A 17,433-nucleotide genomic window follows, 5' to 3' on the forward strand; every position below is an offset into this window, starting at 1 on the left:
AATATCCAGTCAGAAGTGAAGAACACAATAACTGAAATGAAGAGTGTACTAGAAGGAATCACCAGCAGACTAGATGAAGCAGAGGATTGAATCAGTGATTTTTGGAAGACAAGGTAGCAGAAAACACTCAATCAAAACAGCAAAAAGAATCCAAAAAAATGAGGATAGTTTAAGAGACCTCTGGGACAACACCAAGCTTAACAACATTCGCGTCATAGGGGCATAGGGGTACCAGAAGGAGAAGAGAGAAAGCAAGGGATTGAGAACCTATTTGAAGAAATAATGACTGAAAACTTTCTCCTAACCTGGTGAAGCAAATAGATACACAAGCCCAGGAAGCAGAGTCCCAAACAAGATGAACTCAAACAGGCCCACACCAAGACACACCATAATTAGAATGGCAAAGGTTAAAGACAAAGAGAGAATCCTAAAAGCAGCAAGAGAAAGGCAACTAGTAACTCACAAGGGAGCCCCCATAAGACTGTCAGCTGATTTCTCAACAGAAACTTTGCAGGCCAGAAGGGATTGGCACAAAATGTTCAATGCGAGGAAAAGCAAGGACATACAACCAAGATTACTCTACCCAGCAAAGCTCTCATTTAGAATCGAAGGACAGATATAGAGTTCCCCAGACAAGAAAAAGCTAAAGGAGTTCATCATCACCAAACCAGTACTACAAGGAATGTTAGAGAGACTTTTTTAAGACGGGGGGGAAAAGATCAAAATTATGAATAATAAAGTGGCAATAGCTATATATTTATCAACAATTACTTTCAATGTAAATGGATTATATACTCCACTCAAAAGACATATGTAGGACGGTTGAATGGATAAGAAAACAAGACCGTTACAAATGCTGCCTACAAGAGACTCACTGCAGATCGGAAGACACACACAGATGAAGTGTAAAGAGATGGAAAAGATAATTCATGAAAATGGAAATGAAAAAAAAGAAAGAAAAATCTGGGGTAGCAATACCTACACCAGACAAAATAGACTTTGAAACAAAACCTGTAACAAGAGACAAAGAAGGACCTAGTAATCCCACTTCAGGGTATTTATCTGAAAAAACCCGAACGCTACTTTGAGGGGGTATGTGCATCCATATGTTCATTGCAGCATTGTTGACAATGGCCAAGATGTGTAAGCAGCCTGGGTGTCCGTCGAAGGAAGAATGGATGAAGAAGAGGTGGTACATATATACAATAGAATATTGCTCGGCCATGGGAGGGAATGGGTTCTTGCCTTCTGCAGCGGCATGGACGGACCTGGAGGGTACTGTGCCGAGTGGAGTGTCAGACCGAGAAAGACAGATGCACTGTGATTTCGCTTATATGTGGAATCTAAAGAAAAAAATAAACAAACAGAACAGAAACAAACTTGTAGATACAGAGAACATTTTGATGGTTGCCAGAGGGGAGGGGGGTTGGGGATGAGTGAAACAGGGGAGGGATTAAATAGTACAGATTGGTTGTTACACAGTCATCATGCAGATGTAGGGTAGAGCATAAGGAATATAGTCAATAATACTGTAATAACTATGTATGGTGCAGATGGGTACTAGATTTGTTGGGGTGATAGATAGGAGGGGTTTGGGGGCAGGGTGCAAAAGATGAAGGGAGTAAGAAGTACAAACTGAGATATAAAATAGTTATGGGGAGGTAAAGTAAAGCATAGGGAATGTAGTCAATGATATGGTAATAACTATGTGTAATGCCAGGTGAGTACTAGACTAGTTAGGGAGATATTTCTTAAATTATAGAAATATCTAACCACTATGCTATACACCCGAAATTAATATACAATAATATTCAATGTCAACTGTAATTGAAAAATTAAAAGGGGGGAAGGGAGAAGGGGAATAAGAGGTTCAAATTTCCAAGTATAAAACAAACAAGTCATGGGGATGTAAAGTACAGCCTGGGGAATATAGTCAATAATATTGTGATACGTGGGATGGTGTCTGATGGTTGCTAGACTTAGCGAGATCGCTGCTTTAGGCCCATAAATGTTGAACGACTATGGTGTACAGCTGAAACTAATATAATGTTGTATGTTAGCTACATTTTAATAAAAATCTTTTAAAAAATAAATTAAATAAATTGAGAGGAAAACAAAGAACCTGATGGGACCGGATCTTATCACCAGTGTTCCACCAGGAGACTTGAGAATTCAGTTACCCAAGGCCAGGGACTAACTCAGGTGGAGTGGGGTTGGGGGGTGGCGGGCAGGCCGAGGACAGCACATCTGTTCTCTCTGCTGGGGAGATTGCTTTCCTCGGGGGTGGTGATCATGGCAGAACAGGTCCCAGGACCCAGCTTTCCTAAGGGCGCCCCCACAACCCCCAGCAGTAAATTTCCCAGCTAAAGCCAATTGTCTTATTTACTGTACAACTAGAAATGGAAGAGAGGGAGGGAGGAGAGGACAGAAATGGGGAGACAGAGAAAAAGAGAGCGAGACAGAAAAAGAGCAAAATAGCGACAAAGAAAAATAAGCATACCTTTTAATACATCTCCATTTGAAAGTAAACATTTTTTTCACTTTCCAACGTTCTTAAAATGGAGGTACATCTTATAGTCAGTGTCAGGAGAAATGTGTCAGCTAACATATCTCTGACAGTTGTGGTGAATAGGAATAAAGAGAAAAACAATACATGGTTCAAGGCCGTCCCTGGAGCTCCCAAGGTGACTGTCCCCCTGGCCGTCTAAACTTTACAGTGCAGCTCGCAGAGACACTAGTATGTATAGGCTTTCCTGGTTTGTTATCAGGAGGGTTTAACATAATCTGGTCACCACACTGATCTTGGGGGCCACGATTATGTTTATATTTGAACAGTCTCGTGCATCTACTTTCAAATGTACGTTCCCAGCAGTTTGGGGTTTTGGTTTGTTTGTTTTCTTGCTTTTTGCAGTCACAATTAATCTAATAAACCACCTTTTCGTTGCTCTGGTAGATTAACCACTTCAGAGAGCTCTGCATTCACTCCCCTTCTGAGAGAAGGCTTCTTTTCAGAAGCTGGCTGAACAATGGGGGCTGCTTCAACTGTGCGATCCTGGTAATTAGAGAGAAGAGGCCCCTCAGGTAGCTGCTGAGAAAGGTTCCTTAATTTGACCCTGTTTCACACAGTCCAATTTTCAATAAAATGAGGCACTTCAGCTCTGTCCCTTAGGAAATCACCTCGGAGCCCATAATCCCTAGATCTTCCCGGGGTTATTCAATCTAAAGTCCTCCCTTCTGAGCCGTTTGCGTCAAATCAGCAGCGCCTCTTGCCACTGGTATTTACCCAGGACCGTGGCTGTGACCCCGCCGCCGTGCCCCATGGCAATATCAGTCAGGTACAGCGGTTTCTGCCTCCTTCACTTGACACCTCCCTTCTTATCACTGTTTTTGATGATCTTGAACTTGCTTCTCTTCTTGACTGTCAGTGGAAAACCGAAGTGGTATTTGATGGTCTATTCATGATTTACTTATGTATTTATTGAACGGTATTTCTATTGCAAATACATTTTTACCAGAAGTCAAAAGAAAAACATACTCCCGCTTTTCTCGCCCCCACACTCTCCTCCCCTGCACAACTCTGGTATGTATCTTTGTGAATCCAAAATCATCCAAATTCACTATAAAATTTCCTCCCTGGGCGCTTTACTGCTAGGTTTGTTGTTCGTCCCCAAATTTCCCTCCCTGAAGCTTGATCTGGCAATCTGGAAGCTTCAGGCAGAATTCCCTTCTGGGAGAGCGTAAATTTTTCCACTCTGGTGCCCAGGAAATGCGGGCGCTTTCTGGAGAGCCCTCATGCGGGCTTCAGAGCCCCTATATCTCATCCAGGCCTCTGGAGTCACTGAGCCAGGTACGTGGGAGCACGTCAGGGATTCAAGCCTTAACAGCTTCCCACATTTGACTCACTCCACTCCTGCAAAACTTACGTCAGGCATCCGTTCCTCCAGGGAACCTCCAAGAGTCCAGGCTCAGCTCCCCGTCCTCCTTTAGGCTCCTGTACCAAACACCCCATCCTCACCTGTCTGTGTCCCCTATAGGACAGAGGCTCTTCAAACAGAGTGTACTGGAAAGCACTCCTCCTGCTGCTGCAAAGGACAGAAAACCAACCCAATGGGATTAAGCACGATAAAATGTAGGCTCCAGAGGCTGAAGGTAGGGCTGGCTTCAGGTATGGCTTGATGCAGGAGTTCAGCCAACGTGATCGGATTTGCCATCCATCTCTTGGCTGAAATCCGTGGGCTTCATTCCCAGATGGACTCTCCCCTCCCATGCAGTCAGTTTCATATTTAATTCACATACAAATAATGGAACAGAGAGTCTTGTTGGGCTGGACTAGCTTCCATGGATGGACACCCATCTGACAACCAGACTCTGTGGTTGAGATGAGATGAGTCAACTGAAGCCAGGCGTTCACTGAAACCATAGAATAATAATAATAGTAATAATAACAGAATAGCTCATTGTTAGTTATCTAAATGTGAGGGTAGATCCTTAAATAAAAATTGGGTGACTATTATCGTAAGGGGGGCTAGAGCTGAGTCCCAAAATCACCTGCCTGCTGCCTCCGGCAGGGATGGCACTGATCCACACCTGCCCAACTGAGAATATTTTGAAATTACAAAAAACAAAAAGCTACCAATAATCTCATCCCCCAAAGACAATGACTTAGTATTTGGGGGTGCTTTTCCTTCCAATCTTTTTCCTATATGTCGATGTTTTATGTAGCTGTGGTCCTATCATCTACGTGCTTGTCTTGCCTTTTTCCACTTAATACTTCATTTTTCTCCCTTAACCTATAGTTTTTGTCAACACTTAACTGCATAATATTACACTGAGATGATGTGTATTAATCTATTTAATCATTTTATAATGGGCTGTTTTTAAACCACATGCTATTGTAAAAAATACAATCTGAAGCATTTTTAAAACTTCAAATTGGGTGTAAGAGGTGATTCTTGAAAAAGTGGGTGGTAATCTGATCTCAGGGGACCATCTGGGTGGCCCTAGATCTCCTAAGACTCTTCCTCAGTCTCCCTTCTGATTCTCCTTTAGAATAGTGGGAGTTGAGAGTAGTTTTTGTTTTTTTTGGTTTTCCGAATACTCCCCGCTTCACCTAGGGAACCACACTGGGCTCTCAGGTGATAAATTCATCACATGGACGTGGCTGCCCACCTACAGCCCTCTCCGGGGAACAATTTTCTGAGGTCTCACAGGGTGCCTAATGGACAACTTTCTTTAATGCGCTGGGATGATCATTCTTCTTTAGAGCCACAAATGATGATGGATGGAGTTCCAGCAGGACAAGGTCTCCCTTTCTTCTCACCTTCATTATTTTAATCTCTCTCTGAATCATTGTCTAATGGGTCTGTATTGCTGAAAAATTTCATGAAGGGTGGATGGGTGTCTATAAATCCCTCAAAATCACAAGAGGTCCCGCCACTTGATGAAGGAGACTGTGGAGAGGTTCAGATCAAAGTCTGCCCAACCCGTGGATGCAGGAGGGTGAGGACAACTGCAGGAGTGAGCCTTGGGCCTGACCCTAAAGTGGCCGGATGACTTCAGTCTCCCCCAGTGGCACTGAGAGTCAAACTATATTTACTTCTTGTGGGAAGGGATAGGAAGCCAAGGTTGAAATGGCAAATGGAGACTGTCAAGAACACAAAGGCTTGTGAGGAATTAACTATGAAGTTGTCGGTCAATTCATTCAATCGTTTGGCATTTTATTGAACTCATTGGTCTATGCCAGGCTCTGTGCCAGGCACTGGGAAATCAAGATAACCGGAATGGCCCCAGCCCTCCAGAGTCTCACAGCCTCGTGTGGGAGGAAAAATCTACAGTCCAATGATGACCATATGAAGCAAAGTGCTGTTCCTTTGGACCGCGTGTAACAAGGGCTGGCTTCATGGGAGTGAGACCTGTGCAGTCACACAGGGCCCGACACGTAAAAAGACCTCGCACTTGGCTTACTGCTCTGCTGGTGGGCATGGCTACCCTTCAAATTCATTCATTTGCAAAAATTTATTGAGTGTCTACTATATGCCAGGGACGCCTCTGGGCACTGAGGACAAAACAGACACAAATCCGGGACAGGCAAGAGCAGATAACTATGTAAAACATAGGATGTCAGATGGGAGCAGGTGCCGGGGAAGAGAGCAAGACTGGGATGAGGTGAGGTCGCTCCTCTGTACGGTCTACACTTACCCGGTGACCACCTACCATGTCACCACCTTGGGCACCAAGGCGCTTGTGATAGTTCAATTTACATGTCAACTTGGCTGGACTGCGGTACCCAATTGCTTGGTCAAACGCCGGTCTAGGTGCTACTGTGAAGGAATTTTTCAGATTTTTTTGATGAGATTAACATTTAAATCATAAGTCAGTACGCTTTGAGTAAAGCAGATTACCCTCCCTATCTCTCTCATTCTATCTACGTACTTATCATCTATCTATCTATCTATCTATCTATCTATCTATCTATCTATCTATCTATCTATGTATCTATCTATCATCTACCTATCTATCTATCTTTCCCCATTGACTCTATTCCTCTGCAGAAACCTGACAAACATATCAGTGCCAGGGTCTGACTGCTGGCTCTGCTACACCCCCTGCTCCCAACCTCACTAAGTGCCAGAGTTGGGGTGAAAAGGGAGGGGCTACGGAGCCCAGGGATGCATCTGGGGACTCCCCTGCTCCAAGTTTCTCCCCCAAACAGCCAGGACAGCTGTCCCTACCTTTGTCAATAGTCTGGCCACAGGTGTCTTCTCATTTCCCTCTTTCAAGGCCCCGTAGCTTGGAAGCCCTGCTCGCTGCCCCTGGCGGTGTCCTCTAGGGGCTGGGCCGTCTGTAGGGCAGAGAGGATCTCTTCCTGAAAACTACCGTAATCGTAGTCGGCTGGAGTTGAATCGGGCACGGAGGACCTCTGAGGCAGATAAGGGCCTTAAATCACGCCCAGTGAAACCTTGCAAGCTGCTAATCACTGCACTGTTTGGCACTTCACACCCAGTGCTCACCCAGTCTCCGCCGAGGGACTGTGGCCTGCCGAGTGCTGGGAGGCTGGCGCTGCAGCCATTTATTTGGACTGCGTAACAAGGTCTTTTTGCGATAAGCGCAGGATTCTTTAGAGATTTTTGCTGGAATGTCAGGCTCTGCTCTTTTTTTTTTGGACGTTGAAACACGTGTCATTGCTCCAGAGTGCTGTTGTCTTCTGTGAACAAACACAGAGGCCCATTGTTTACACTGCCAATTAGGAGCCACAATTGACCCCAACACACAAAGGGCCGGTTGTGCCCGAACACAGATCTTTGGACCGGGGAGCCTGGGCTCGTCGTTTACGGGGTTCTGAGGTGCCATTTCCTGTTCAGCAAGCGGGCGGTGCAGCCAGGAGGGGGTTGCAGGTCTTAATACTGGTTCTCATGGCATTGCTCCACTCCATTGACAACCGCAGGGTCCACTGGGGCTTTCCAAGGGCACGTCTCACCCTGGGGCAGCCGCTGTCCCCGAGGTCATGCAGCATCTCTTCCCTGCAGAGCTGGAGAAGGAAGGTGGATTTGAAGGGGCAGCAGGGAAACTGAGGCTGCCAAAGGCCTCCTGGCTCAGCCGGGGGTGTGTGCACGCTACCGACCAATGGGAATCTTTTGCCTCCATGGGCTACACAGAACCATCGTGAGCAAGGCACTAGGTGTACATGAACTTCAGAAAGCAGCTCTGTTAGGTGGCAGGACTTCCCAAGGGCAACCGCAAACTACTTCAGTCTGACTTCATTCAAGAGGCCAACCCACTTATTTCATCTGCTTTAAAATGAAGACTAACGGGGGGGGAAATTTTCCCAAGTAAATGCAGGAGTTACTAAAATCTGTTCTTTGGGGTAAGTTTCAATCTTTAAACAGGCGGAGGAAAGCAAGGGAGATGCTTTGGTTTAAAACATATTGGGAGCAAACATTGCTGATGACCACACGTGCACCTCTGAATGACAGGAAGAGCTCCCAGGTCCCCCAGCCATGAGGACTTCGATCTAGACTATTTTGTACCTTCTGCATCTAGTTGGAGATTCGTTATATAAGTTATGGCAAATTCATCTGGTAAGACAGTATGTCTGCTATTAAGATGGTTTTTATGGAGTTTATTGTAATCACATGAACAATTATGTGCAAAAGTTTCTTACTTATAGACTAAACTTGTCCTCCTTTTCCCCGGAGAGTAATTCAAAAACAATGAATAGAGTCCTCGATGGTTTGTCAAATTATGCTAAACTCTGAGTCTGAGGAAACACTCTAAAAGATTAACATAGGCTTCTTTGGGGATTGGGACCATGTGAGATTTTTCTTCTTTCCATCTTTCTATTTTCTACGGTTTTTCATAAAGAGCGTGTATTATTTTACAGTTAGAAAGAATAAAATAAACAAAAATAGACAAACAAGCGGTTGCTATGGTGAGAGAATAGGGTGGGAACTTCATTCTCTCGCTTCTCTCTTGTTTCAGTATCACATTATACCCATGGTCTGACAACTGGCAGCTGGGAACCCTGCCCAGGCTGTGCCAGGTGAACACCCAGAACCTCCTGGCTGACTCCAGGTCACACCAGATGCCAAATTTAGACGTTTGGTAACCTCTGAATTTTACCAAGTTTGGGTTTTTGGTTTTGTTTTGTTTTACCACTTCTGTCTACACACACACACACCCCAGAATCTATGCATTTTGAATTGTGGGGTTCAACATGGTTGGCACCCCTGCAAGAAGCAGGTTCCCAGGGTCAGGAAGATGGACTCCTTTTATAGATGTTGGAATCCCATTCTGTTCTTCTCCAATGACCCCTGAGGCCTACCAATGGATGAGACAAATTTTGTGATAATTCCCAGTCACGCTTCCCAACACAAAGGCTGTGTTTCCGAGGTGATTTTGCAAGTCAACACAGGGACTCCCCGACCTTCCTTCCCTGGGTCTAAGCGCAGGATCAGTCCCCAGAAGGAGGGAGCACGCTCGTGCCCCAGCAGATTGGCACACATTGTGACAGACTCCATATAATCTTGCCTTTGTTTCCACTACATCGACTGATTGAAATCTGTGGTTTGGGCAGCTGCAACAAGCCTGTGAATTTCTCTCTGGCCTCACTCCTCTGATTATTCACCCTGTTGATTTTAGCAAGCATTCCACCTGGGTGTCTGAGGTCAGAATTGTTTCCATGACCTCACTTGCCAAGAGGAATCCGTTTCCGTGCCCCACACTGGCTTCCCCACCTTTACGTACATGGAGCCCTGAGCCCAGGATGCTTGGACCCCCCTCGTTCCCCTGCTGCTCATCTACTCCTTACTTCTGATGTCATTTCGTGAAGGACGCCTTCCCTAACACCCACGGGCAGAGGTAAACCAATAATGCCTGGTGCAGAAAACCATTCGTTCATCCAACAAATATGTATTGAGTACCTGTTACGTGCTGCACCCTGGGAGTACAGGAGCGAACCAGTCAGACATGATTCTGCTCGTGTGGAAATGGTTGGACATTTAACAACATGGCTGAAAGGAAACCAGTGGGAACCCAGCCCGCTGCCGGCATCTAAGCAGGCATCTAAGCTTCACACTACGCCATTTGGGCTAACCAATGAGGAAATATCTCGGTTGAAACTGGGTTGAGACTCCCTTGGGTTGACTTTAACAACAGACTGCACGTGGTTGGTAATTTGTTTACTCAAATATTATTAAAGATGATCTATTGTCTGCATGTTAACCAACCCCCTCAAAAATCCTCCTATTCCTGCTCCTGCCACCACCATTCTTCCATTCACCCAGGCTTGTCTGTCATCTGAGTGAGTCACTTTGACCCCTCCAGTCTTCTGCCCGCCAATTAGTGGCCAAGTAGATGTCTCTCTCTGAAATACCTCCAACTCTTTCATCCTGGCCACCACCCTACTTATCTTCAAGGTCTGTCTTTCCTTCCTTCCACAAACATTAATTAAACACCTGCAGTGTGCCAGGCGCTGTGCTGGTCCCGGGACAGAGCAGCGAACAAAACAACAAGCACTCTCTGCTCTTAAGGAAAGTCCAGTCTAGTGGGGGAGACAAGCATTAACTAGGGTCTGTATGCACACGTAAGTGAGAAAGCTGATTGAGTGAATGAATGGTTGCATGAATGACCAATTGCCTGGACTGTCCTGATTCCTGCTCTGATCCCTCCAGTGGTGCTGCCTGGTTAACGATCCCCTAGCACATGTCACTCCTCTCCTTAAAACTTTCAATGGCTCCCACGGCACACTTGTTAAGTTCTACTTCCCTAGCCTGGTGGCTTTCCACGGCCTGGTTTCAACCTACCTTTCTAGCTTTATTTCCTTCTAACTGTCTAGGATGAGCTATGTACTATTCTAACTCTTGCTATGTTTGTGTTGCCTGTCTAGAAAACTCACCTCCAATTCCGATTTTGAAGGCTTGTACATCAGGAGGAGGAAATGGTGGGATTTGGTGTCGAAGAACCAAATCCTCGTCTTCTGAAGTAGGAAGTCATGATATTAACATAGAAAAATGAAGAAGGAAGAGTGTAAGCATATTATTTTTAGAAATGTGAAGGTAAACCACAGAAGAAACAGCTCAAGGGCTTGAAAACAGTTACTCCTAGGAATAGAAATTGAGAGGAAAGAGGGACGGGGCATGAGACTAGGGTTTTTTGTTTGTTTAAGACTAGAAGTATGTGATTGCCTTTTAAAACTATATATATATATGTATATATATTTTAACTATATATATAAACTATATATATACATAAACTATATATATGAACTATATATATGTTTTAAAACTATACATATATATGGATTAGAGTTTTTTTTATTATTTTAATGCCTACAATAGCAAGATAACAATTTAAATAAGAACTGAAAATATTAAATGAGGTAATGTGTATAAAGTGCATATTGTAATGTCTAGCATGTAATATGCAAAGGAGAAAAGATTCGCATTACTCTTTTCTATGAATCCCACCATGAAGCAGAGATGGGAACAGCAATGTTATGCTTCTTCACATCACGTCATGTGGTGGTCCCTGCACCAGCTTCCTGGGGAATTTCTTTGCCTTCAGTGTTTCCCTCCCACTTATCTACACATCCTACCAATCAATGGCATATTCTTCTTCCAAAGACCATTCTTCTCTTGAAATCCCTGTTGAAAGACTTTACAAAGGTTTGCTAATGTATGTTAGGGTAGTGGTAGCTGCTGGAACAAATAACTCTCAAGGGCTTCACCTAATACATTTTTCACTCATCTGGTATTCCTGCTTTGTAGATTTTTCTCCTTTTGAGGTTTCAGAAACACAGGCCCTTTTCATTTCAAGGTTCCTCCCTCCTCTGGGGCCCTAACATTTTCTGCATCCAGGCAGGAGGAGGAAGGATTAAGACGAGAAGGTACAACCGCTTCTCAGTTGCCAAGGTACACGAGCGAAGCACATCACTTTTGCTCACATTCCATTGGCCAAAACCGGTCATGTGGCTCTATACCTAGATGAGAAGAAAGTGCTGGGAAATGTAGTCCCTGGCTGGTCAGCCTCTCCTCGGTGAAAACTCACAGTGTGAAAGGGCAGTATGCATTTTGGGGGAGGCATCTTGGCCACATTCACTACGTACAGAACCACATCTAAACTCCTGGCTTAGCCCAACGTTTCACTCATTTGTCCAAACTGTGTGGTTCCACAAGAACCTCCTATAGTCCCAGCTACCAGATCTCGTCATCATCTCTCCTGTTTAGTTCTACACATTCCATGCAGCACTTCCCATCCATTTCAATACAGTGGGATTTTTCAAGTACAAATTCCATCTTCTCTTCATAGACTTTTTCATTTCTATAACTATCTATTGACAGAACCACTGAAACTGAATTTCTAAGTCATAGAGTTTAAGAGTTGGATGGGACTTTAGCAATATGGTCCAATCTCATTGATATAAGAGAAGGGAAATGAGGCTCCAAACGGCTAAGGGAATCCCCCAAACATGGCATTCCCAGCAGACCTTTTTTCTCCTGTGCAATGGAAGCAACCTCAAAGACACTGATCTGAATTTCACTAAGTCATGAATTTGAGCTTTATGTACTAGAAATGAGACTAGTTGACCTCCGGGCATTTGTGTGTCCGTGTAGACTTGTTGTAATGGAAGCCAGCCTACAAGATGGCCTCATGAGCTCCACCTCCTGACAGTCACACCCTGTGTAGTCCCGTCCCACACTGAGCCAGGGCTGGTCTATGTGGCACAAGTGATAGGGTACTGCTTCTGATATTACATTATAGAGGACTTTGGCTTCTGTCATGCTGCTCTCGCTTTTGGAGCACTCACTTTGGGAGAAGCCGTGTCATGAGCAGCCCTGTGGAGAGGTCTACGTGATGAGAATCTGAAGCGTCCTGCCAATGGCCATGACAGTGAGCTTGGAGCAAATCCCCCAGCCTCAGTCAAATCTTCAGTGACCACAGACCCAGTCAGCAGCTCGACCATAACCTCATGAAAGACTCAGAAACAGAACCACCCAGCTAGGCTACTCCTGGGTTTCTCACTCTCGGAAACAGTGTGCTATAACATGTTTGCTGTGTTAAGCTGCTAAATTTGGGGATAATTTGTTACTCAGCAACAGATAACTAACACAGCCATTTTTGTTTTCTACTCGCAATCAAGTATGCACTTTGGTTTACTTGGGCTGGGGAATAAATTGAAAATTACATAATATATTAAACTTTCTTTTTAAATTTGGGTTCTACAAAGGTCTCAGGAACTGTCTATTGTAAATGTCAACCGTTCTGGTATTTCTTCTGTGTGTTGTCCTAAGTCCTCAAATAAAGGGTACACAACTAAGAAAAAGAAAAAGAGAAAAAGAGGAAGGAAGGGAAAGAAGAAGAAGGGAGGGTTGGAGGGAGGGAGGGAGCAGTGCTGTCCATTCCTCTAAAGCTGTCTAAATGCCATGTCTCTGTGGAGCCTTCCCTGACTCACCCCTCATATACGATATCTAGATGTCATTTCTCCTACAGCACTTTGACATTAACTTTCCTAGGACATTTATCACAGCATAGCATAATTCCTTCATTAACTCAACACGGAAATATTTATTGAGCACTTGAGCCAGCTCTGTTATGCGTGCTTGAGACACATCAATGAACAAAACCCAAGGATCTTGCACTAGCAGAGCTCACACCCTAATCAGGAAGAAACAATAAGCACAATAAAAAGCAAATTATCTGCACAGCAAAAGAAACCTGTCGACAAAATAAAGAGGCAACCAACCAAATAAGAGAAGATATTTGCAAACAATGCCTCCGATAAGGGGCTAATATCCAAAATATATAAGAGACTCGTACAACTCAACAACAACAAAACAAACAATCCAATTTAAAAATGGGCAGAGGACCTGAAGAGACATTTCTCCAAAGAGGACATACAGATGGCCAACAGACATATGAAAAGATGCTCAAGTCACTAATCATCAGAGAAATGCAAATCAAAACCACAATGAGATATCACCTCACCCCAGTCAGAATGGCTATCATCAACAAGACAAATAGTAACAAGTGTTGGAGAGGCTGTGGAGAAAAAGGAACCCTCATACACTGTTGGTGGGAATGCAGACTGGTGCAGCCGCTATGGAAGGCAGTGTGGAGGTTCCTCAAAAAATTACGAATAGAATTACTGTATGACCCAGCAATCCCTCTCCTGGGTATCTACCAAAAAATCTGAAAACATTTATCCATAAAGATATATGTGCTCCAAGGTTCACTGCAGTTTTATTTACAGTGGCCAAGACATGGAAACAACCAAAATGTCCTTCGATAGATGACTGGATAAAGAAGATGTGGTATATACACACAATGGAATGCCATTCTGCCATAAGATGAAATAGTGCCATTTGCGATAACATGGATGGATCTTGAGATTATTATGCTAAGCGAAATAAACCACAGAGAAAAAGTCAAGAATCATATGATTTCATTGATATGTGGGATATAAAACTGAAAGCAAGAAAGGAACAAGACAAACAAATAAAGAAACAAAAACTCATAGACACAGACAATAGTTTAGTGGTTGCTAGAGGGTAAGGGGGGTGGGGGGTGGTAGAAGAGAGTAAAAGGGATCAAATATATAGTGATGGAAGGAAAACTGACTCTGGGTGGTGAACACACAATGTGATATATACAGAATTGTACACTTGAAACCTATGTAATTTTACTAATGATTGCCACCCCCAATAAATTTTAATGAAAAAAAAAAGCAAATTATATATCACAGAAGGTGATCAATGCTATGGAAAAAATAGAATGCAGGCCAGGGAGGTAAAATTGCTTATATCTTTATCATCAGCTCAGGAGGGTGGTGGTGAGCTTGGAATGTCTGCAGTGCTTGGCTTTCCCCAGGGGCCTGCAAATATTTGCTTAATTCATTCAAGGATGGAGGAGCTAGTCCCAGAATGGGGAATTCACTCAGATGGCCAATCCAGGAGTTACTGGCTGCTAACGTGAAACACAGCTCCTAATTGATCACCAGCTCTATGAGCAGATTTGGGCCACAGAGAAGCCCAGCTGGGCCACAGCCCATAAGGAATCCTTCCTTCAACCCGCAATGAAACTTTGCTTCCAGAACCACCTTCTCTCTCCCCTCCCCCCACACCAGACTGCCGTTGGGCAGAACTGGATCTAAGAAGCCTCAGCGTCCCCAAAGCTGTCGCCCAGTATCACAGGACCCAGCTAAATGAGGCTGTTTTAAATACCTGAGCCCCTGGTACAGGTAACATCCTTATCGTGACTTCATTGATCATCTTATGTTCTGTACCCGGATGACCTCACAAAGGTTTTCACCCGAGTCTGGTAGGAATAGACCCAATAGAGAGTGCTATGAAGCGCCCACGTGTGCTGACAAGGTCATTTAGTCCTCTGCAAGGGCAAGGGAGAGAGCCAGGGGATAAGCAGCAGGTTGCAGAGTGAGCAGGAGTGACAATCCAAAATGTCACTTTATGTATGACTCAGACCCAAAGAAACAAAGGCAAACAAAATATATCTACCATGGTTTAGATATGTGGTCCCACATAATTTGGGGGATGGAATTTGTTTTAATAGCAGGCAAAGATTCAAGGAGTATGTTTCCTATTAGGATTAAAACACCACAGACAATAAATTATAATGCAATACTATTAATGTAGAACAAAATAATAATTTGTATTCAAATAGCTATTGAGTTGCAAAAGATCTAGAAACAGAATTTTAGACCCAGAAGGAATCCTAGGTCACTTTCCAGTTTATTTAAAAAAAAAAAAAAAAGTGATAAACCTCCCCCCACCCCCTCTCACACTCACAGTCACACACACACACACACACACACACACACACGTGTCTCTGCAGCTATCTCCATGCCTCCCTCTGGTCTCAGTAACAAAAGTGACCCTTCACAGGCCCTGAACACAGAGTCCTCCCCTCCTACCCCCATCTGCCTAAAGGCCTTTCTCACTCCGTACTCAACCCCTTCAAACAAACAGAAAAACATCTTCCTCTTTGCTGTGTCCTCTTTACTGACTCTCTTCTCAGCATAGTAACACTCTCAAGTCTCTCCCTCTGAAAAAGCAAAACAAAACACAACAATGAAAAACCACTTTCTTGGCCTCACATTTCTCTCTAGTCACGTCCCCTCCTTTCATGGCTGTATTGGTTTCCTGTGGTTGCAGTAACAAAGTACCACACACTGGGCAGCTTAAACAACGGAAACGCATTATCTCAGTCTGGAGGCCAGAAGTCCAAGATCAAGGTGTCAGCAGGGTTGGTTCTTTCAGAGGCTGTGAGAGAGAATCTGCTCCAGGCCTCTCCCGGAGCTCCTGGTGGTTGGCTGGCAGTCTTTGCGGCTCCCTGGCTTGTAGAAGCACCACCCCGATCTCTTCCTTCATCTGCACGGGGCCTTCTCCCTGTGTGCTTGTCTGTGTCCAAACTTCCCCTTTTTATAAGGACTCCAGTCGCATTGGATTAGGGCCACCCAAATGACCTTAGCTTAACTTGACTATATCTGCAAAGGCCCTATTTCCAAATAAGGTCACATCTGAGGTACTGGGGGTTAGAGACTATAACAAATATTTTTGGGGCACACAATGTAACCTGTAACAATGGCCAATCTTACAAAAGTGGTCCGTCCTTACCCCTCCCCCCTCTTCACGCCTCCTGCTGACTCTGAAGCCTGCTGCCCCCTGGGTCCTGCACCGCCCTTGCTAAGGACTAAATGATCTCATGGTTGCCCAGGGTGGTGGCCGCTGTCCTGTCCTTATCATGGGGACCTTACTGCCAGGCTGCTGACTGTCTGCTCCTTCCTCAAACCCCTCCCCTCTTGGCCTCTCTGGTTCCACTGGGGCATCTCCTGGATTCCACATCTCAGGCAGCGAGCCCCTTCTCAGACTCCGTTAGGGCTTTCTCCTCCTCCTCGGTGTTCCTCAGGCTCAGTCCTCAGCCTTCGCTCCTAACCCACACCCCGAACTAGTCATCTTCACCCTGCCTTCAACGTCTACCCTACGCAGACCATCCCAGATAGATTTCTCCAGCACAGACACCTTTCCTGACTTCCAGGTCTGACCGTCACCATTAGCTGTTCCCCAGGGGACCCCAACTCCACGTGTACCCAAGCAGACTCCCAGGAGGCTCTGTCTCCTGTAGCCCCTGCCTCACCTTTCATCCACCTCACGCAGGATATGGTTAGGCCGAAAAGGAACAACCATGGAGTCATACATAGGGGAGTCATACCACTATATTGTCGATGGCGGCTGGTCGAGACACAAAAGCAAACATCCGCCAGTACCCCAACAGGGGTCTTCCTGCACCCCAGTCTTGCTGGCGGCCTGTGCGAGACACAGGAAGTAGGATCCACACGATCTGCAATCCGCCATCCACGCTTCTCTGCCAACCAACCCCTTGCTAACTGCAATCCGCACTTGCTAGCTCAACCGCGGCAGTTACATTAGTGGCTAATGGCTCACTGGTTACAGCTGACGGCCAGCTAGTCGCGGCGGATGGCCATCTACTACCCCAGCCAACACCTTTCCATGTGAGGTCGAGAGCCTAGAAACTGCTCTCTGGGACTCTGTCCCTACACTTACTTACCGTATGTATCAGTCCCCAAATCCCCTGGAGTTAAAATTATTTTTCACTCGGGTCCTCTCTGTTTCACCTCTACTGCTACTCTCGTTACTTCCGTAGGTTCTAATCTCCTGGCTGCACGACTTGTGCCTCCTCCCTTGTGCCTTCACCTACTGCGTCTCCCTGCTTATCTTATCCTTCTTCTCCATGTCTTCCACCACAATGTTTCCAGAGAGATCTCTCAGACAGCCAAGTAAAATAATGTTTTGAACCATTCAGGGGCTCTGCATTGCCTTCAGGATAGAGTCCAGACTCCTTAATGTGGCCTGAGATGCTCCTTGTCATCTGGCCCCTGCACATCTCTCCCCCTTCTCCCCC

General features: G+C 45.1%; 1 long non-coding RNA gene across 6 annotated transcripts; it reads right to left on the minus strand.

Moving 5' to 3' along the window:
- Window positions 1–1,283: 1,283 nt before the first annotated feature.
- On the minus strand, window positions 1,284–17,204 carry LOC117014036 (uncharacterized). Of its 6 annotated transcripts, none has more exons than XR_004421405.1 (6): window positions 17,080–17,204; window positions 10,394–10,474; window positions 6,732–7,528; window positions 6,199–6,320; window positions 2,501–4,410; window positions 1,284–1,343 (listed from the first exon to the last, which is right to left on the minus strand). It is a non-coding gene; the product is annotated as an uncharacterized LOC117014036 (long non-coding RNA). The 6 variants fall into 6 exon arrangements; XR_004421406.1 differs by having other exon boundaries at window positions 2,501–4,082; window positions 4,297–6,320; XR_004421403.1 differs by having other exon boundaries at window positions 2,501–3,052; window positions 3,284–6,320.
- Between the last annotated feature and the right edge of the window lie 229 nt (window positions 17,205–17,433).

The sequence above is a fragment of the Rhinolophus ferrumequinum genome, chromosome 21 (assembly GCF_004115265.2).
Source record: "Rhinolophus ferrumequinum isolate MPI-CBG mRhiFer1 chromosome 21, mRhiFer1_v1.p, whole genome shotgun sequence".
NCBI lineage: Eukaryota > Metazoa > Chordata > Mammalia > Chiroptera > Rhinolophidae > Rhinolophus > Rhinolophus ferrumequinum.